At 31.9% G+C, this 23,133-nt stretch overlaps 1 protein-coding gene and 1 long non-coding RNA gene across 2 annotated transcripts in view; both read right to left on the bottom strand.

The window, feature by feature from the left end:
• Window positions 1-2,617, bottom strand: part of LOC139484111 (transient receptor potential cation channel subfamily M member-like 2) — a 130,168-nt gene extending 127,551 nt beyond the window's left edge. The window contains exon 1 of the mRNA XM_071267838.1: window positions 2,517-2,617. The gene's annotated coding sequence lies outside the window, so the exon portion shown is untranslated. The remainder of the gene's footprint in view (window positions 1-2,516) is intronic.
• A 2,207-nt stretch (window positions 2,618-4,824) lies between these two features.
• Window positions 4,825-19,829, bottom strand: LOC139485646 (uncharacterized). Its single transcript, XR_011655360.1, has 3 exons — window positions 19,778-19,829; window positions 13,924-14,002; window positions 4,825-4,960 (listed from the first exon to the last, which is right to left on the bottom strand). It is a non-coding gene; the product is annotated as an uncharacterized lncRNA (long non-coding RNA).
• Window positions 19,830-23,133: the final 3,304 nt, after the last annotated feature.

The raw sequence follows: 23,133 nt of genomic DNA on the forward strand, positions 1-23,133 counted from the left end.
GATAAAGAATAATTTAAAACAAAGGATCGTCCTTTTTATCCCGTAATATTGGCCAATGGACGTTGCTAACTTCAACTGCCAATTATGTATTTTCAAGGTAGCTAAATCCAAGTGCAACATATATATTGAGCTGCAAAATTTTCTTATTTTCAAAGCAGCTTAATTCAAGTGCTCATAGACATTGAGCTGCAAAATTTTCTTTTTTTCAAGGCAGCTAAGTGCAACATATACATTGAGCTGCAAAAGTTTCTTATCATCTACATCCGATTTCACCTGGATAGATGCACGCTTGATAAAGCTAGTTGGTCTAACGAAGTATTGCGTTTATTTTCATCATTTTGTAAATATTTTAAACATTCTTATATTTACATACTAAATAGTGTGTTAAAATTACATTGTTAGGCAATTTATATATATATATATATATATATAAATGTCTAAGAATATAACTAAAACACACTAATTGATACATTAAAAAGTTCTATTAGATGTTAAATAGAAATACGCAATATTTCGCTAAACAAATTAGCTTCATCAGGCGTGTGCATCTCTCAAGGTGAAATCGGATGCATGACAGAGAGATGCACACGCCTGATGCAATCTTTTTGGTTCTTCCCTAGCCGGGATTCGAACCCATGCTACTGTGATATCGTGACACCAAATCGCCTGCACTGCAGCCGTCCCGCTAGACCACACGACCACCTGGGCTCTCAAAAAAAGAGCTTTCGCTGGCCGTGTGTTACCTTTCCTCGTCAGTTTTAATCTAGCGGCGTACTGCAGTACATGATATATAAGGCATGAAGATGTTATTGTTGCAGATCAGCTAAATTATCTATAGTAAAGGATCCTACAAATTAATGTAATATACAGTCACAGAAAATAATTATATTTATAAGTACGTCTGAGTCAGTGACAACTCTACAACAGATGTATCCATCAGATCGCCATCAATGATGGTGATACATGGCTGTGTACATAATGTATATACAGCTCGTCTAAACATCAACCCAACAATGTTAGATCTGTAAATTTGCTTTCGCAAATTTTTGGTATATATATATGATAAAAATGTTACAATATACCTCCCACGTAAATCCACAGGTTTTAGAACCTATTTCTAAAAGCTTTGCCGGTTTTATTGTGCAATTAAAAAAAGACGAAATAACTTTTATTCTTATTCGGATGCATAATAAGAAGAATGAATGAACAAGAGCTGTAAGAACCCTAAGTCAACAAAAAATACATTTTAACTTATGTAACGCGAAAGTAATAAAATGTTTTTGGCGCATTTAAGTAATTTCAAAACACGACGCCATAAAAATGAAAACGATACAACTGAAGGTTTTCCGTTACGTGAACAATTGAAATGCCTTTAATATTGTATTAAAATGAATTTTAAGGTATGTTTTTTTTTATATTTTCTATTCTATTGCATTACTAGCATAATTACTGAGTCAATATGGCGGCTCCTTAGTTACGAAATGTCAACTTGGGATTAAATGGTAGCTCACGAGAACAACTTGTAAATTAAAAATGAAAATAGAAGATAAAATGATCAACCATTTAGGGTGTAAAATGGTTTTTTTTCTATTTATTTCTTTCGAATTATAATTACCGGTGCATCTATCATTACAATTTTGTGACGGAAGCAAACCAAGCCAACTGATTCTCTTCAGCTGTGTACTTTATTTTGCACATCTTTATTTGGCCGTCACTGATTGATACTTATGCGTCAAATGAAGGACTAACAAAAATTTAACCTTGATATCTGTGATGCGTGTATTTAAATTGCTTTGTTAAGAAGATGTTTTAATTGTCGACAAGGTCTGCAAACTCGAGCTCGTGTCGATGTTCATTCATCTATTATGACTTGGATGTTTGTATACCTTTGATATTTTCTAAACAAAGTATATGTTCTGTGAGAAATGCAGAAAAGAGGCATTTTGAAAAAAAATTGTCTCGGTTAAGATGATAGAACAGGTTTTTTGTTTACTGTTTCAAATAATGCTAGATTACAAATTAAAAGAGCATACAATTTTACTTTTTTCTGTTTTATTTCTCAATTTTAACTATCTGAATTAATTTAGTCCTGTCATTTTGAAAGAGGTTCTAGCATTCCATAATGACAAACGACACTGTATGAAATAAAACTTTTCTTTGGGTGATAACTGAATTATTTTATACTGCCAATATGGATATATTAAGATAATTCAATTCTTAAAGAAACGTTTTTAACAATGAGTCAGCTCTGAAAAATGCTAATGTCTGCAAAATAATGGATTATAAGTTACTTTCACTTTACCTCAGAAGATATAATAAAAATGTATTGAACCTGGTTATATAATGCAAGATTTTTCTAATCATGATTCGATGTTGTTTTTATTAATAGCCAATTGATGATAAAAGTCAGTCTACATGACTGGTGAAATTAATACCTAACTCAAATGCCCATTTCGTAGGATTTATAAAATGAACTATAATAGCTTGACTCATTCGTATTTTATTTACTTATTTACCTCGGTTGCAGTAGGTGTTTCATTGGAGTTTTTTTCTTGAACAGTTTTTTTGATAATCTTTTCAAGCTCAGTGTTTTCGTCGTCAAAGATAATCCAGCAGATATCTGAGATTAAACAAAAAATAAAGATTACAATAATTATGATAATAAAAGATCGGAATATAATATTGAAGTTCATCTGTCTATGTACATTTTGTACAGACCATTATTGAAAGTGAACTAAAAACAGTGTCTCCTACTTATCTATGAGTCCTATTAAGAATATCATCCATTTGACGACTTTACATCTTGAAAAAGCCAAATGCATGCGATTCCTCCGTGTAGTGACCAATTATCTCGATCATCGTGTATAGTTGAAAAAAGGACAGTATAGATGGTTATTTTTGCGGGTGTAAAATTTCGAGATTTTCATCGAATTAGGTATCCGAAATATTTTGACGGTTATTATTTGGGCGGATTCAAAACTTTAATCATTACCTTTGCATGTGCCGTTTTAAATTGGCGGAATTTATTTTGCCGATTTTTTTCTATCCGCAAAAATTAGCGAGAATAACCCGCAATACGGTATAAAATGTTATGCTGTCACATTGGTCGGAACACAAGGGGTTCACAGACATAGATACCTTAGCATATTCTAATCTAAACGTCAATTTTGTGTTTAGAAACGTTCCCATCTGTAAATTTAGAAATGCATGAGAGTGTACCAGTTGAAGAAATTGTATATACTGCTTTTGATGGACATATCATTTGTCGTAATAATGCAATTATTTTTATGACAAATACATAGTAGGTAAAAGGAAGCATCACGATGATCATAAGATGATAATGCATCCTTAACCGAACACATAATTATGCTTCGAAAAATAAAGAGCAAGTATGAGAACTGAACTACGTACCATATGAAGTGCAAACATAAAAGAGAGTCTACAATTCGTCGACCTTAAACCTATGCATCAAGCATTTATACCTTTTGCAGAAATCAAGTGTAAATGTTTGATAAAGATGATACAAACGGTTGAGTCAATTCATTTAACCCTTTCCAAGGTATTCAACAGCTTCTAAACGAGTAAAATCCTAGGAATATTTGCGTTTGAAACTATTTTAAAGAAATGTACATTTTTTATGCAGAAGTTACAATGTAACAATTTAAGGCAAGCAAATTCAAAACTAACATGTAATAAGGAGTAGGTCAAGCCTAACTCAAAAAGTCCTCAAGGACTAACGCAATTCCACTGAATTATCCAATGATGTAGTTGATTGTTTAAAGACGTCACATTGTTTTGTAAAATTTACACACCATTGAAATTAGCAACGGATACCCTCTGGATTGGTATTGGTATGAGTCTTTTGTCCGAACAACACAAGGACTCACCATTGAAATTTTCTCCCTTGTTATCCCCTTTGATTCGAATCTATGACCTAGAGAGGAACATCGAGAATTTGACATTAACAAGAGTTTGTTTTTATTTGATCAGTCGGAAGGAAACATTTGCGTTAATATGATACGGTATTGATGAGAAAATATCATCAAGTCTGCTAAGCAAGGCTTTCAAATTGATAAACAAAACGCTTATAGATAAGCTTCGAGATGGAAGGTTTTATTTTCCTTTTTTACCTAACCTTCAACACCAGATCCTCATTCACCTATACTACCAACTCAGATTCCTTTTTTCTAATCATAACCATCCTGAGGCTGCATATGTTCGGTGCCTTTTTTCCGTTTTGTACAAGGCAATACAATGTATGTTTGTACTTGACGTTCCTTCACAGTTGTTCAAATATTGCAAATGCCGACCTCGCTTTATTCTTCTGATTTTAAACAGGGACGAAAACCTTAAAATTAGACACCACTGTTATACAATAATCAACAATATTAAGCAATACAAAACAAAAATTACGAGATATTAATTCAGCAATAGAAGCAATGTTTTTCGTTGATACATATATTCTACAAATATATGTTGTACATCGTACTATATCTTTTGTTACAAACGCTTTGTTTTTTTAATAGTTGTGGACACTTGACGTGTTTGATACACTGTGGATCATTGTAGTTTGTGTTCCTAATATATTATTTTTATTGATCATTATTTTGGGTGCGAGAAATCATAAATTACATTAGAATGGCATTTAATATATTTTTGTTGTTGCTTTTGTCCAATTTCTGTCCTTTTCTTTTTTTTGGGGGGGGGGGGGGGGGGGAGGGGGCAGGGAGTATAATAATATTACAAAACTTCAAATATTATTAACAAACAAACAATAAAATTGTGTAACAAACAATTTGTACCTACCTGTTTTCTTTATTATTTCCTCCAAAGCATTTTCAATTTGATATCCAAGAGGTTGTTTTAAATTATCGTTATCTAAATTGCCAATAATAGAAAGTACTGCTTGTGGTTTTTCGTCTTTGAGATCTTTAACTTCTTTATGCTGACGTCGTTGACACTGAAAAAAAATGTGTTAATCTGATACAAAAGGAAAACGAATAATTACAAAACTAAATACAGCTTCCGCGTTCGTGTAGACCAGATGCGTCGACAGGGTAATCGTGTACTACTATGTATCGTTCGCCATGCCAATTGTCACACATTAGAATCGGAAATAGGACACAATGGTAAAACGACCAATTATCCTGGTATAGTAGACTGCGAATACAATAATCTTGTTAATGATTTGAGACACAGACAAATCGTATCAGTTTGTCAAAGGAGTAGGTCCGGTAAGGACTCATTTTGGCCTCAAATCTCAGTTTCATCTGACGAAAGATTTTGACCACTTTTTAAACACTTAAGTGTCTATTTCACTTGATTCAATTAGTTAATGTGAAAGATTTTAACTGATTTAGTCATTAAGAACGATCCGATTCAAGCTCAAATATGAAAAATCTACCAAATATGCTGAAAATTGTCACTTTACAGATGGTTTTTGTCAAAAATGAAAGTGGCCGCATCCGTGTATATCCACAACCTTTATATATGTAATGCATTATCATAAAATACAACTTACATTTCAATATTAAGGATGAACACGAATGCGGCCACTTTTGTTTTATACGGAAACCGTCTAAAATTTACCTAAAATGCTAGAATTTTGAAGATTTCAGTAATTTAGCATGACTTAATGGTGCTACAACCCGATATATGTGCATTGTATGGTCAAAAAACAGCCCATATTTATGTAGCAGAAGCATTCAACTGTCCAATAAATAACTAAAAGTTTACATTTTAACAATTTTGTAAAACTGTTATATTTTTGGGCCAAAAAGGGGTCTTACCGGATCTTCTCCTTTTGTCATTAAAGTGAGAGGGTTAGCGCTATAGAACCAGGTTTAATCCACCATTTTCTACATTTGAAAATGCCTGTACCAAGTCAGGAATATGACAGTTTTTGTCCATTCGTTTTTGATGCGTTTTGTTATTTGATTTTGCCATGTGATTATGGACTTTCCCTATTGATCTTCCTCTAAGTTAAGTATTTTTGTGATTTAACTTTTTGATAGTGATCGTTAAGATTATGTTGTGCTGTTTTCAGACGTTCTTCTGTATACTGAGGCAGGTAGAATGGTATTGGTGTCATTATCGAGGAAAAGGTAAAGATATGTAGCAGACATTTTAGTTTCAGTAGTACTACATTTATAATTTAAATGTGTTTGCGCTTTTAATTTGATCATTTTATATAGGAATTTCCATTTTGAATTTCCTTTGCGTTTTTACCTCTAGTTCGATGGATTACATTTGTACATGCGAGCGATGGTGTGTATCAGATAGTCTTGAGCTAACTCTTTAAGATTCATATTGGTTACTATACCAAGGCATCCTTTTTTAACATAGCCAAACTCATTACATTTATATTTGGACGAGGCACAAAATCAAGTGTGTTTTCACTTTTTTTTTGTCATAGTAAAAGCCTTAAGTACTTATAATCCGCCAACGAGGGCGTTTGCCCAAACCAAACTGAAAACTATAAAAAGCCACGAAATGACTATATAAAAACAATAAACACATAGTAAACCACACAAACAAACGACAATCATCGAACAATAAACTCCTGACATAGAACAGTATGCTTATTATGATATGAACTTTTTAAGAGTTTAATAAAAAAGTTTCTGGTCAACTTTTAGTTTCATTAAGGTTAAGAGAAGAGAGGACAATAGGTTACAAATTTCGATTTTATTTTATCAATTTCATTATAAAATTTACATAATGTTGTTCGTATAAATTATGAAACTGACAAGTTACAAAGAAATTCATAAATAGTCAATGAAAATGTATACATCAGTGAAATATTTTGGAGAAAAAAAAACATGATGATTCATGTTTTTCCAAATATGGTGCATCATTTATTCAACTGCGTATGGTTCAAATAATCACAATCGGTGCAATTGTCAATGAGACAACTACATATACACCATAGCTTATACAAAGAAACAATCTACAAATTTTAATTTGACAGACGGGTATCGATGTAAGCCATAAATAATGGACTCCTGACTTGAAAAAGGCAAACATAAAATGTCATAGTTCAAACATGTTTAAGAACGAGCAATCATATACAAAACTATGACAAAGCTGAAACAACAAAAACAAAAGAATAACGTCTAAAAATAGTTGACAAATGTGTACTGGAAGCAAGTTTAAATTCAATTGCCAAAAAAGTGAAATCATGTTCCTTTGTCTAAGAATGTTATTAATTTAAACACATCCAATTGACTGCTCACACTGAAACGTCTCACGCGTTCTTGCGTTTATAATTAAATTTACGTTTAAAGAAAAATAAGCAAGTGCATACCCTAAGCATTACATTAAATAACCATTCAGATTTACGGTTCAATGTTCATTATGTCAAGGTGAGATAAACCCTTTCAGACCCACATGTAGGCCATACAATCATTGCGAACAACAAATTTAGTTAACTATAGATAAAAGTATCTCAAAATCAAACATTAAACAACATACTCGTCTTATAAATATTTTGTACTTGAATACAGTTGTACAAAATATATCTGAAAAAAAGTCCAAATCTTGGATATTTAACATTGACCAATAAACCATGAAAATAAGGTCAAGTTCAGATGATACCGACTAGACAAATATTTTCAGGGTTTTCGTAATATCAATTAACTGATTAGTGTTTTTATAAAATCCTTGATTTTAACTTGGGATTTTACAAAATCACCAACATAACTAAAATCTTTTTAACATATTTCCGGATTACATTTGATTAAAATAATTTCTACAAGAGTTACACTCAACAAAGAGGGACGAAAGAAACCAAAGGGACAGTCAAACTCATAAATCGAAAATAAACTGACAACACCTGGCTAAAAATAAAAAAAAAACAAAAAAACAAACAATAGTACACATGACACAACATAGAAAACTGAAGAATAAACAACACGAACCCCATCAAACACTAGGGGTGAACTCAGGTGCTCCGAAAGGGTAAACATATCCTGCTCCCGTCGTGTTGCTTATGCGATAACAAATCCGGTAAATAGTCTAATTCGGTAGATCACATTAATGAAAGAATAGGGGATTGTGGTTACGACGTAAGGAACATATCAGATATCATTTGTGAAACGGTTATTCCATAACGGTCAACCAACTCGTGATTGCGTCCGTAAAATTTACGAAGGGATGATTTCAACTTCACCATTTGGAACTCTTGGTTTAATAGATTCCTTGTGAGCAGCAACTCTAAGCAAATCATGATAGGAAATGCAAGCACGGGAATATCGTATCAATTGGGAGATATATACCCCGTATGCAGGTGCTGCTGGAATGTTGCTGCTTAGAAATGGAAAGTTCAAAATGCTGAAATCATCTCTGTTGTCGTAAAGTTTTGTTTTCAACCGACCCTCATTGTCAATTTCTAGATGTAAGTCAAGATATGAGGCCGACTCAACTGTATCTGTAGTATCCTTTATCTCTAGTTCAAAGGGATAGATGCGTTCCACATAGTCACCAAATTTTGAATTATTTAGTGAAAGAACATCATCTATATAGCGGAAAGTAGAGTTAAAGAATATCGCTAACATTTTATCTTTCTTACTAAGAAGTTCCTGCATGAATTTACCCTCGTTATGATAAAGAAACAAGTCGGCAAGTAGAGGGGCACAATTTGTTCCAATTGGAATGCCGACAGTCTGTTGAAAAACACGTCCTCCGAACGTAACAAATATGTTTTCAATCAAGAATTCAAGAATCTTGATAATATCAGTTTCAGAGAATTGTTTGTTTGAATCAGGTGTGAGGATGATTTAGCCCTTTATACTAAATTTTCCTCAGACAACTGAAATTATGTAGAAAAATGATTCAGACACACATGTCTATACATCAAGAGCAAATGTACTTCAAATAATAGAGGGTTGTGTTTTAAAATTTTATAGGGCTTCTGTAATTACTGAAAAGTAGTAATCAATAACATTTAATTTTATAATTTAATACAAAGACAGTACATTAAAGTGATTGCCGTTAAAACAACACGCGAAAAGAGTAAAACATTGATTGTGTTAGGATATGTGTTCCAGTAGCAAATAGTACATGCATATCAGAGATGACTATGATATTGACGAACGAACTTATGTCGACAAAAAACTGTAATAGCGGTACTTGTGTGTTTACAAAAGTACTTAAAACTAAAAAGTGGATGCATCACGTTAATAGATAGAAACGCATAAAATAAACAGATTAAAAAAACAAGATGTGTAAAAGTTACCTTAAATGTGTCACATCTCTTACGATACAATGTGGATGTTCTTTCATGTTGAAAGCATGTTGGTATGTACATCACATGAGATTATTTTCGAATGCATCGACGACTTTCAAAATGTTCAAACAAATATGAATGCAGAACTTTGATGAATTTAAAAAAAATTATCAGATAATTGTTGTCAGATCGTATATTTGTTCTGTGTCTTTAATTGCGTGTTAAAGGTACCATTCTTGTATTACAACTCCAGTTTCCGGTGCATGTCAAAACATAGATGGAAACAAAAAAATTCTCAACTCAATTTTTTCATTTTGATAATAGGTTTATGCTGAATTGAAACATATATATAGACTTTCTTGCATCTTTTGGAGGATATCAATCCAGGAAAGTTGAAGTATATCATGCTTACTTGAAGTAGTGCGGCCTAATAAAAACAGCGAACAGAAAGTAGAAAAAAAAATAACTATTTATTCTTCGTGGCATGACCCACTTTTTTTTCGATTAAATTCACAATTTCACATTAGTACATACATGATATGAGCATGATTTCTTTTTCTATGTAGCATTTTATTTTTTATTTTCAAAGATCAGCTGTTTTGCATGTAAGCATATGGAGCAGTCAATTACAAGACAGCAACCTGTATAGGGTATTTTTTTTCATATGCTCACTGCAAGGAAGTAGCTTATGTGGACTTTTGTGTGCCCAGAATGATAAAACATCAAGATTTAAGGACTTTTTTAAGAGAAAAAAATATTGGGGTATCAAGTTACACTGAAAGAACTGAAATTATGTAATAATTATGCTTTTTTATACAACACACCATTCAAACGTATTTATAGATATAAAGCACAACAGTTTGAGGCAAATTGAGATTTTGATGGTATTACATACATGATTTTCAATTAAAGAGAACATAGAAAGATTTTTTTTCAATGAAATCTTCTTCTTGTGATGAAAATTCTAGTTGCACAGTTTTATTTGAAAATAGTGCAAAGTTGAAGAGAGAGCTACATACAAAAGTAATAGTTTTCTTTAGGGTTATTATTGTTATGGGTCAATTGTTGACATTTAGGTAGAGTATGTATAAAATAAACTTTTGGTGAAAAGATTTTCAAAACATTTTCATTTTTCATGAGTCTATACTTTTTTTCCTGTCTGCGGCACTGCATGGTTAATTGAAATTTCAATATTTGGATTACAAATTTGTTTAAAAAGTAGAATTTTTCTAAAACTATCCTTCGTGACAAGGATTTTTGTGATTAGGTGTGACAAATAATCAATATTCTTACCAAAAATACCAACTTGAGTATTCATTTTGTATTTTCTTGAATTTTATTTCAAATTTTATATGCATTGGTGTGTCAAGTACAGTCTAAAAACCATGCTATAGTAGGCATGTATAAAGACCAGTATAGTCAAAAAAGAGAAGGGTATGGTATTTCTGGTGTTCAGATAGTTGTATTATAGCAAATTCTTCAATATGAAAATGTTTTGGGTAGTTTTTCAATTTTGACTTAAACAAGAGGCCCACTTTGGAAGATTTCATTGAAAAAGGGGGAGTGGTAAACTATTGAATTTTCTTCAATCAAACAGAAGGAAAAAAAATAAAAATAATAGATAAGAATACTCTTTTAGCTTCACAGTATCCAAATAATAAGAAAACCTTCATAAAGATAGACTAGAATTGGATTTACAGATCATTTGATAGACATGACTGATTTCCAAATTTTGATTGTTTTCAGAGAAGGTTGCTTTAATAGTGGGATTATTTTTATTAATACAGCCAAACAGTTCTTTTAATAGCATTTTTTATGTTCAAATATGGCAACTTAATGAAACTTAGTAAATGATTTATTTTTTTAAGACATGTCAATATTGTTATAGGTACCAGTCTTCTATTACAACTCAAGTTTCCGGTGCATGTCAAAACATGGATGGAAACAAAATAGTGCATTTTTTCTAAAAAAAATTCTGAACTCAATTTTTTCTGTTTGATAATCGGTTTATGCTGAATTGAAAAACATATAAAGACTTAAAAAAAATCTTGCATCTTTTGGGGTATATCAATCCAGGAAAGTGGAAGGATATCAGGTTTACTTGAAGTGGTGCAGCCTAGTAAAAACAGCAAAAAGAAAGTAGAAAAAAAATGTTTTGACTTCAGGATTACCGTTACGTTACTTTTTATTCTTCGTGGTATGACCCACTTTTTTTTCGATTAAATCACAATTCCACATTATTACATACATGATATGAACATGAAATTTTTTTTCTATGTAGCATTTTTTATTTTTTTTATTTTCAAATATCAGCTGTTGTACATGTAAGCATATGGAGCAGTCAATTACAAGACTGCAACCTAACGTTTCAGACAAACAAATATGTCAGTTTATAATAAAACAAAGAAAACCTATCGTTCTTTGTACCAACCAAAACATGAATTCTGTAGTAGATTAATAATGATTGTTAACATACCTGTCAACCGTTAAAGATGACAACACTGTTTAAAAGTGATGTGTCATTAAGGAGTTTAATTAGACAACAGACCAACTTAGTCCATTAATAAAGCATACAAAGACATTGAAGAATACTTTTAAGGTGGTATGGGAGTCTAAAATAAAAATGATAGAATTTGTTCATACTTTGTCAAAACGTTGTATCTATTGATACATGTTGAAAAATATAATAAAAATGATAGGTCACCGCGCATTTTCTCAAGCTACAGGACGGGACAAAATGACACATTTTGTATGGATTATACAGGAAAAAACACCATTTTGTGATTAGAAACTAAACAAAATGATAGAATTGTTAAATACTTCAGGAAAAGATAGCTTTCAGACACTGCTTTGAGAATATCAAAAGAAAAGATAGGGTCACCGTACGTTTTTTCCGGCTAAAATACAAAATAGGAAAATTCCATACAGAATCCTTCAGAAAATGCACTTTTTTAGAGTTACCTCCCCTTAAAATGCCAATTTAAAAAAAAATAAAAACAACCACAAATAATTAACATTTGCAAAAATATCAATATTTAGAAGTTATATTCTTATAAATTGGTACTTTTAAATGAAAAAGTACATTAAACATCTGCATTCCTGCATCAAATTTTGCTAACTTGATGGAAAATCTGGACCTTTGATTCTTTGTTTTTTACAATCCAAGATGGAGGAAGACACCCATACCACCTTAAATAAAGGCATCAGTAATATACCTCTGTTCAAAAGTCATAAATTGATTCAGGGGAAACAAATCCGGGTAACAAACTAAAATTGAGCAATTCCTTTATCTAGATCGTAAAAGCTGTCACAGTAGACATGTGTTTGCAGGGTTTATCAAGGGCGAAGTAATCAGATACATTAGAACAACAAATAAAATATGTTGATTTACAATATATTTTGTTACAGTTCAGATCGAACTTAATAAAGAGAGGATACAAGGAGATTGAAATCGAAAAGTATATAACTGAGGCATTACCATGTAAAAGATCTGATTTAATAAGAAAAAAGGCCAAACAAAACACAAAGGAAATTCCTTTAGTATTGGCAACGAAATTTAATCCATGCATTCATAAATTAAAACAATGCATTAGTAAACATTGGGACCTACTAAAACAGGATGCAGTTTGCAACGATATATTTTCAAGCAAACCAACAATAGCTTATAAAAAGCATAAAAATATTGCAGATCTATTGACGACAAAATTAAAATAAATTGATATAGGTAAATCCCTGATGATGGCGGGCCTACAATGCTTAAACCCTTTCATAAATATTACACATTTATCATAAGAATATAATACAAAAACCACCGAAACATTATATTAATGTCGGATTGTTTTAAAGCAATTGCAAGTCTACATTGTCTAGTAATACTAGCATCATGTGATCAATATTTTGTAATATAATTACAATACAATACTTATAGTATGTATAAGGAGTCTTCCGAATAAGATTTTTTGCTATTGGAATTCAGACTGATGTTGGAATACGTGGATGTTAGGTGTCACTTTTATACAAACACTGTTTAAAAGTGATGTGTCATTAAGGAGTTTAATTAGACAACAGACCAACTTAGTCCATTAATAAAGCATACGAAGACATTGAAGATAACTTTAAAATAAAGGCATCAGTAGTATACCTCTGTTCAAAAGTCATAAATTGATTCAGAGAAAACAAATCCGGGTAACAAACTAAAATTGAGCAAAAATATAAAAGGGAAACAACGAAACAATAGAAATACTAAAATTCAACAAAAAAACCAGTGACCATGTAAAAGACACATAAACGAACTATAAGATAACAATTGCCATACTAAGCCGTACTTTTTAGAAGAGAAAATAAACAGAGCATACTGATCTAGGGAATTGAACTTAAATGTTTTGATTTCCGATTTCTTGGGAAATGGTTACGTGGTATGTTAGTGACTAATACGATATATATGGGGTCAGTAAGTCTATATATATCGTAGTAGGTCACTAGCACACCGTTTAACGAATTTACCTTACCGACTATCATCACTTATATATATATACATGTATTTGCTGTAGAAGATATACTGTGGCATCTAGTGAAATATTTTTTTTTAAACCAAATGCAGATAATAATATTGTGTTCTATATCTTTAAGGAACACACACGCGTTACAACTGTAAATACATACAAATCAACATAGGTATCAAATATTTATATACATACAAACGGACATGCTTTTCTCTTCTTTCCCCTGTGTAATAAGTTTCCGGAATAAGAAGTAAAACATCTCTTGCTTTTTGTCCTACAATTACAACAGATATTTCTTAATGTCGTCTTGTACATATATTGATAAAGCACAAAATATTGTGACAAACTATATACAATTATAATCCAATTAAAGAATCTGAATCAAGAAAGGTATGACTTACACCATTAAAAATGCTGAAGCTTACTCTGTCAATTTAAAAAAAAGTAGAAATGGAAGCTATAACATTGTATATTGTAGTTTCAGGGAAAAAAACGCATTAAAAAAAAGCAAATAGAATAAATTTAACGTAGTGCAAGTGCAAATATAATTAAAGCTCTCATATTGTCATGATTATGGTGTGAATCTTTCAGTATCCAAAATGATATTTGTTCACGAAAATATCTAGCAGTTAAGTCATATGAATTGGTAAACTTGATCATTTTATAGTAAATGCAAGAAACTTTTCATAATGATAATAACAATGATCATGCACATTTTTTGGATATGGAACCATGACAAAAAATTCCAATTAGGCAAGTTGTATACGCTTCGAGATCGTTCGACTTTAACTAAAACGTATGCGGGTGTGTTTGTTACAAGTAAAAAACACCCCATGATAGAACGTCTCAAATACGTTCAAGAAACTGTTTTCCTTCGTAGCATGCATACAATCTACGTTAGACAAACGCCAGGCATACGCCAACATACGTTTCTTGAACGCCCGATAACCGCTTAAAACGCTTCTCGTACGCCAAATACACGCTTAAAGCTCATTGTACACATGTTACAGATATGATTGATAGATTGAATGCATCCAAAATTACTAGCGATATTGTGTGTGTCTCATGTTAAATTTATTTTTAAAATATTGTTAGTTCATTCTATCATAATTCGTACAACTACAGCATTTTAACCTGGATAACACCGTATACAATAATTAATATTAACACATTTCTTCAAATAAATAAGAACAAAATCGTTGTTAAACTACAGAAAAACATCACTATCGTTACAGTGTTTTGGATAGATGGTTTATTTTTACACTTTGAGCAAGCCCAAGCTTTAAATGTTACCTGTAAGTGTAATTGTAATCCTAATCGTAGGTGTATGATAGTTCCCTCATATGTCTATTATGAGTGAGATATAGCAACACCAATCATGTGACCAATATATTCAATTGAATGAAATCCGTAGTAACGCTACCACCCAATTTTAGTATCTTAGTTAACTATAAAATTAAACAAAGGGAAAGGTTTCGGCAGTTCCGAATGTCTCATTGATTTATTTACTTTGCTTAATTAAATGGCACGCGACACAGTTACAATGAAGATAATGAGTCGCTTACGTAAAATATTGTTTTTCGCGACGTCAAACCGTTACATATTTAAAAAGATGTATTGTTCGACTGAATGTTCTTCATCTTCAAAAGGTAAACATGAACGCCTCTTTGTTTTAGTACCATGTCGTTTGATTATGTATAACGATTGCTTGTCCCAATTGTATGACTTTGTTTATTCAGCGATGGTTTCAGTACCGATTCATTTTGCCATAGCAGTGCAATTTGAATATTTAATGGTCTATAAACATGTACTTATCGTATACTTTTCCCAACAACATGTATCATATTTAATTAAAATGAAATAGTATTCGACGCTTAAAATATTGCTATTGCTAAGGCATCTTTGAAACTAAATAATAAATTTGACATGTCTTTGAAATTCTTCAAAGTTTCAGTTCTCAAATGAAATAATATGTACCAGAAAGACGATTTACAACTTCAGTACCTAGACATGGTTTAGTTATGAATGTCTTTCTTTTTATATGTATTTTATGTATATCCACTTTACCACGTTCTTTCAAACTTGCGGTATTCAGCTATTTTCAGGCATTTAAAAATTTGTCAACTTATTATAATTCGACAAAATATGGAAAGATTCTCTAAGTGCCCACATGAAGCAGCGCAATTGCCTTTGGTTAATAGTTATCAAAGGTACCAGGATTATAATTTAGTACGCCAGACGCGCGTTTCGTCTACATAAGACTTATCAGTGACGCTCAGATCAAAACAGTTATAAAGCAAAACAAGCTCAAAATTGAAGACCGTTGAGGACCCAAAATTCCAAAGAGATGTTCAAAATACGGCTAAAGTAATTTATTCCTGGGATTAGAAAATCCTTATTTTTTTTACGAAAATTCAAAGTTCCAAGATTACAATTTAATACACCAGACGTGCGTTTCATCTACATAACACATATAAGTGGCGCTAAGATATAAATAGTTATAAATCGAAACAAGTACAAAATTGAAGAGCATTGCGTATTTTGAGGACCCAAAATTCGAAAAGTGTTATATTTGAAGTTTTTCAAAACATGAATAATCTAAATAGAAAAGCAGACTGACCATTTAAATCTTGAATTTTTCTCAATCAATGGAATTAAATGATGCAGATAACAGTAATAAAACACAATCAATATAAATTGCAAGTCATTTGTATGTTTGTGCGGTCGAGTGTTAGCAATATAACTAAATATGTTTTGTGGTAGGATTAAACTTAAAGTGGAGAGGGGGTTGCAAACTTTTGAGAGTGAAAAGAAAAAAGGAGAGAATCAAAGTGCCTTTTCTTTATCATAAAGTTTTTGAAGCTTTATTTTTTTATATTCAACAAGTATGTTGACCACAAAACGGGATCCCTTGCCATCCTCCCAGCTCCTTCTCCTTTAGCCTAAAGCAAATTGATACCAATTTCGGTATCCCAAATATTGTTTCCAATTAACTCTGCATTGATATATCGAAAATAACAATTGATGTCAATGCGTGTTAATCATTTGTATAGGATTGCTGACCGTTGATTTTTACTGAATATCTCATATTTAATACGTTTCAAATTATGTAATTGGATAACATTTATATTTAGAAAAGAGAAAAATATCTTCAGGTATGTGAGAACAAATCAATGGCCATTTAAAGGGGCTAAGTTACAAGATAAATAAAATAAACAAATCAAATATATATTTTTTTTATTCAACCATTAATGAAAGTAAAATGGTGAGATGACTATTCGCTTTAGACGCCAGTTTCCTTTAATTTTGTTACAATACGCTCAGAAACATTGCTGATGAATTTTTGATATATGCAAGTGAATAATTTGACCTCATTGAATCCGTTTTTGTGCGACATAATATTTAACACCTGAGAAAGAGATATGTCAAATCGTAAGTTACATATCAATTATGAATATTGACTTAATTGTCAATTTAACATGTATGTACTAACTATTTTCTGTATCAATGTGTTTAACTATTTAAATGTGTTTAAGAAGTTCTGTGAGTAACTTGTTACCATTCATTTGGTCTTTCACAGTCTTTTAACGTCAATGCCATTTTTAGTATAAAGATTTCACTAAACTGTAAAGTTCATTAACATGAGTAACGTCGCATGCCGTATTTTATTCTATTGAAATTCCTTGTTGATAGCATACAACAGATTGCAGAACTATGTATTTATCATTTCGGGGCCTTTTATAGCTTACTATGCGGTATGGGTTTTGCTCATTGTTGAAGGCCGTACGGTAACCTATAGTTGTTAATTTCTATGTCATTTTGGTCTCTTGTAGATAGTTGTCTCATTGGCAATCATACCACATCGTCTATTTTATATATACATATGTTTATATTCCACTTATAGAGAATTGTACCATTTAAAAATTCGAGGAAGCCGAATGTACTAAAATTTAGTGTTTATTTTTTCTGTCGCACACATCATATTTTTTGTTATCACATATTTATCATGATTTATATTAGTAAGCGTGGTAACATACCCCAAAAAAATGGCATATGTTCTTTTATTATTTCTTTAATACTTACAATTATTTCTGTACGTACTACATTTGGAAAACGAAAATTTTCAAACTTTCAAAGAAAGAAAGTATAAAATAATTATATCTAATAAATGTTAGCTTACGAAAAAGATCCTGCTATCAAACTTGCTGCCAGCTTAAGTGTTCGAGTGAACCACCTTTTATACTAAATGGTAGGAATCTACCACTGCAAATGTCATTATTTCAAAGTCCATTATATTTTATGATGGTTAATGTGTACGCAAATACGAACGCCGCCTATATATGTTTATTTAAAAAGGAGCAGTATTAATAATTTTGTAGAAATAGACCACATTGGGTGACATTGATATTATCAATGATTATACAGACGTATGGATTTTCATGTCTGTAACGTTTGCACTAAGAAAATGGATCCGCCTTTTTTTGGTGTATTTTATTTTTAAAAAATTAACATTTCTTGATATTCTAACGTATATTTCCCCAAGCGCATGTGATCCGATATTAAATAATTTATTTGACTTGGAACTTTGTAAGTGTGAAATCGTTAGATTTCGCATTAAACTCATTCAAAACAATATAACGACTGTTACCGATCATCGTTCATTATTAGTATTCACCATTTACAAATATCTTTTTTAACTATCATATCAAAGGTTGTTACATTTGCTTGTTTGTTCGAATGTACAATTATTATATAATTATTATTTATACTGGCTATAATAATACTATTGATGCTCCTTACTTTTATTCTTATAACTATTTATTTCTGGTGTAATTCGATGCGTTTTAAAAAAAAATGATTTAAGCTTTAAGTTAAACAATTAGGACAGCAGTTGGAAATATAAAAAAAAGAAGATGTGGCATGATTACCAATGAGACAGGAATTAACAACTATAGGTCATCGTACGGCCTTTAACAATGAGCAAAGTCCATACCGCATAGTAATACAAATTAAAGCTATTAAAGGCCCCGAAATGACAATGTTAAACAATTCAAACGAGAAAACTAACGGCCTTATTTTTTATATAAAAAAAAAATGACCGAAAAACAAATACGTGACACATAAACAAACGACAACCATTGAATTACAGGCTTCTGACTTGCAACAGGCATATACATAATGTGGCGGGGTTAAACATGATAGCGGGATCCCAACCCTCCCCCTAGCCTGAGACAGTCGTTTAACAGTACAATATAAGAACGAACTATAAAAATCAGTTGAAAAAGGCTTAACTCATCAGATGGACAAAAAAACAAGTGGACGTGGCCGGGTACTTGTACATCTTAACAACAAAAAGACACTAGGAACAGATCGACATCCTCGCTAGGATAGTCCTAAAATAGCTTCAATAAGCATACTGAGACAAAGCGTATGTTTTGACATTATCATAATTTATTCCTTAGATCATAGAACTGTTCGATAAACAGGCACTAGGTTTCTTACTTCGCTAAAATGTATGTGAAAAGGGACAATTTTAAATAGATGAATGTAGACTGCAAAATCAATTGATGATATATTCAGCTAAGACGGCAAGTTCTTTATAAACGCTGTGACTGGTAAGAGTTATTTCTATTCAACGATATTTTTACGATATATCTTGTAACAAAAACACTGAAACTTTAAACAGCAACATAAATTTACCATCTCGTCATCTCAAACAATTATATAGGAGAGATAGAAGCTCTGTCAGCAAAACTCACTTGTCATTATATGTATTAAATGTTATGTTTGATGAACCATACAATCTAAAGAAAGTTTCAAGCTTACATGTATCTATAACTAAACTGCAACGTTTGGTTTTTGGACTCGTACGATAAAAAGTAAAAAAGATTAGCAAAAGAAATATTTTAATTGTACAATGTCAGTTTCACTGTAATAAGTTATATGTCTTTCCATTTGATTTCAAATACATCGATATCTGTATGTACTTTAAAAATTCCCCTGTCAGATGAAAATATATTATCTATATTAAGAGTATGGTTTAACTCACGAATAAAGCTTAAGGTAGCGTAATGTATCTCCTTCAGTTACTCTAGATCTCTGAAATAACAAAAAAAACAAGCAATTTTACCATTTACAAGTTTAACTGATAAAATGGGTCTAAAAGATGTCTTATTATGAACGATTAATAAGTACATCAAATTATAATTGTTTTCCTGCAGTCAAGTAGTTTGCTGCTTTATTCATTTAAAAGCAACCGAGGAGAGAAAATTCAATAACTGCATGATATGTAATATTTATAATAGTATATCTTGAACTTTTATTATTATATTGATGTACTATGAACTGTGCCATTTTGTTAATTTCGTGTATACCATCAACCTCCTTTGAATATAACTGTTCATACAATTTCATTATATAAATTAATCGATTAAAACAAAAGAGTCAGCTAATTCGTTTTAACGATAAAGTTTTAAAAGTCGTTTTAAAACTAGTCTATAGCGGAGTCGTAAGGGGACACACTTATCCAACATATTTATTAAGGGTAGGCACGAAAACCTTCGCCAACATGTTTGATTTATAATGTACCTGTATACTTAGTGTAGTCTTTTGCAAAGTTGTTCTTTTTATTGATACAAATACTCTTTAGATTTATAATTTTTATGTATTTATTTAGTTTCGGAGGATAAACTAGTGGGTTTTCCTAACTATTTTTAACAGAACTTCCTTGGTTCAATGTATGGACGACCTGAATACCAAAACATATATCAAAATTGATCTTTACGTGGTATTTTTTTTTAATTTTCACTGGACCTTTTCTATTCTTCATCCTTTGATTATAGACATAACAAGTCGATCGTGCCACAATTATCAAAACACGCGTGAAAATGAAGAAATAGCCAATTTTGAATAATGAAATGGATATTTTGAATAATGGAATGGACTGCTGCGACCCTTTATTCCCTAATTATAGATATACATTATACCTCATTCGAAAGTTTTTTAAGAGAGACACAAAAGGTATATAGTCAATGTGTTCCGCGACGGATATTAGAGTACGCGTGAACATTGAGAAATAGCTTATTTTGAATAATGGAATGGACTGCTGCTTCCCGTCAGATCCTAATTAAGTAAAAAAGTATACATCAAATTAAAGCTGATTGATAGAGGAGTAAACTGAGTATAAACAATATGAGCCGCAATGACCTAAATGCGAAAATACGCGTGAAAATGAAGAAATAGCTAATTTTGAATAATGAAATGGATATTTTGAATAATGGAATGGACTGCTGCGACTCTTTAGCCCCTAACAATAGATATACATCATACCGCATTCGAAAGCATATTAAGAGAGGAACAAAAGGTATAGAGTCAAGGTGTTCAGCAACGGATATTAGAGAAGTAACGAAGGACTTAAATATCGAAATACGCGTGAACATTGAGAAATAGCTTATTTTGAATAATGGAATGGACAATATGAGCCGCAATGACCATAACAGGGGTTACGGATGACATAAATGCGAAAATACGCTTGAAAAAGACGAAATAGCCAATTTTAAATAATGAAATGGATATTTTGAATAGTGGAATGGACTGCTACGAACGCTCAGTCCCTAATTACATATATACATTATACCTCATTCTACAGCTTCTTAACAGAGGAACGAAAGGTATATAGTCAAAAAAAATCATAATGCACGAATTCTATTTTACAAAATTTGCAAGAAAGGGCAGTCCGAATTATTCTAAACGAACACAATATTCGTAAACCATCTATTGAACTATTTATGGATTCTGGGATTTTTCCCGTTACTAAAAGAATATTTTATCACAAACCATTATTAATGTATAAATCAAGACATGAACTGGCACCAAAATATTTATCCAATTTTAATGTGCCTAAAAATAGTAAACAATCATACAATAATCGACTTTCACCAACGAATACTGTCACTGAATAGTTGTATGATTATGAGAGTTCTGTCACACCCAAATTTTGAGGGTAATTTCTGCTTGGTCTGGACCCACAAATCCGCAAATCTCGCACGCTCGTTGACGAGGTTGTGAGGGGAAAACGTGGTTGGATGGGGTTGAAGGGAAAAAGTGGGGGGTTGGGGTCGAGAGGAAATGTGTCTATGTAGAAAAAAGAAACACACACACACACACAATCTACAGATAGAATAAACACAATGGATTGCAAGATTAAAAATATGTCTGATCAGAGAGAGAATACGGCGCAAGAGATAGAAATTCTGGAAAAACTTGCCGCTGTCAAGACCAAGCGAGAACAGCGCTGCAATGACGAGGAAATTCTCAAATGGCGAGAAGTAGGTCAGGACTTGATTTTTCCGCATTTGTTAAAAAGATTGCAGAGATGAAACAAACAGCTGACCACTGTCTGAGCAAAGAGAGAAACCGATGCATCTGTTCAAATCGTGAGCTTTGGGATGACAAAATTGCGCACCGGGTACGATTACCACGACTTTTGTATTTTTTTTCTATAAGGACACAACTTTGTCCAGTCGACGTTTGCAATAGTATTAAAACATTTGAATTTTCTACATTGTACACAAGTATTCCACATTCCAAACTAAAAGACAAATTGAAAGAGTTGGTATTACTTTGTTTCATTAAAAAGAATGGCGAACGTAGATACATGTATCTTGTCTTGGGGAGGGATAAATCCTGCTTTGTAAAGAATCATTCTGATTCAAACCAAAAATTCTCTGAAACTGATATTATCAAGATTCTTGATTTCTTGATTGACAACATATTTGTTCCGTTTGGAGGACGTGATTTACATCAGACTGTCGGGATTTCAATAGGAACCAATTATGCCCCTCTTCTTGCCTGTTTCTTTATTATTATGAGGCTGGCTTTATACAGGAACTTCTGAGGAAGAAAGATATGAAGTTAGCAATATCCGTAAACTTTACGGTCCGCTCTATAGATGATGTTCTCCCACTAAAATCATGAGTGTAATTAAATAATACAAAATTTGGTGACTATGTTGAACGAATCTATCCAATCGAACTGGAGATAAAGGTCACTACAGATACAGCTAAGTCTGCCTCATATCTTGACTTACATCTAGAAATTGACAATGAGGGTTGGATGAAAACAAAACTTTACGACAAAAGAGATGATTTCAGATTCCCAATTGTGAACTGTCCATTTCTATGTAGCAACATTCAAGCAGCGCCTGCATTCAGAGTATATATCTCGCAATTGATACGATATTCCCTGGCTTTTATTTCCTATCATGATTTCCTTGAAAGAGGACTGATACTCACAAGGAAGCTATTACACCAAGACTTCCAAATGGTGAAGTTGAAATCATCCCTTCGTAAATTTTATGGAGGCCATCACGAGTTGGTTGACCGTTATGGAATAACAGTTTCACAG

This window comes from Mytilus edulis, chromosome 8 (assembly GCF_963676685.1).
Source record: "Mytilus edulis chromosome 8, xbMytEdul2.2, whole genome shotgun sequence".
NCBI classification, from domain to species: domain Eukaryota; kingdom Metazoa; phylum Mollusca; class Bivalvia; order Mytilida; family Mytilidae; genus Mytilus; species Mytilus edulis.